Raw genomic sequence first — 871 nt, forward strand, 5'->3', positions numbered from 1 at the left:
AAATCTATTAACAAATACGACCAAAATAAATTGATTTAAAATATTTTCAAGTTTGTAACTTCACCGTTAATAATAATAATAATAAAAATAATATATACAATCTTCTTGCAATCTCAAATAAATATATAAAAAATCAGTTTACTATTGTATTTCGAGTTTTTTGTATAGAACAAATTAGAAGTATTATAAAACATTTTTTACAATAATATATATTTTGTCTCAAGACAAAATTTAAAGGTACCTATAAAGTAGTTTCATGGCAATCTTGACTATGCCAGTATATAAAATATTGTGCAATTTATCAAAATAACTATATGGCATGTATACATCATTATAATTAGAAAAAAGAGGAATCCAACAGTGGCAATATACAGGGCAGTGCATTTTTAATGCATTTCATTGAAACCGTGGAAAAACTTCTTAAAACTTTGGTTTTTACTATTTTTTTACTAGGTAGAATGGCAAAAAAGTAAAGCTTGTTAAATGTTCTGTGAATATATATATACGAATATTTTCGTTCTTTAGTCTTAAAAACTTTTGTTTCTGGGAATATTAGCAACATGACCTTTTGTAAATGCTGATAAAGGAGGGCCAACATCGAACACTGGTCAGAGGAAAATACGACCTGCCAATCCTTCTAGACTCCAGAAGTTGTCAATATGTTGCAAATATTAAATAAGGTCAGTGGTTATTTATTTTTCTCACTTTTTCATATTATAACAAGGCGGAAAATATTTAAGGAATTATTTTGAAATATGTCAACACATTGTTGCGTTTAATTTCTTCGCCATCAACTTATTTTATTTATACCAAAAAATTTGAATGTAGAAAATATTGTACAATGTAGTGCTACTACAAAGTAGAACTTTAT

This window comes from Anoplophora glabripennis, unplaced genomic scaffold (genome assembly GCF_000390285.2).
Source record: "Anoplophora glabripennis isolate ALB-LARVAE unplaced genomic scaffold, Agla_2.0 scaffold258, whole genome shotgun sequence".
In the NCBI taxonomy this organism is placed as follows: Eukaryota; Metazoa; Arthropoda; class Insecta; order Coleoptera; family Cerambycidae; genus Anoplophora; species Anoplophora glabripennis.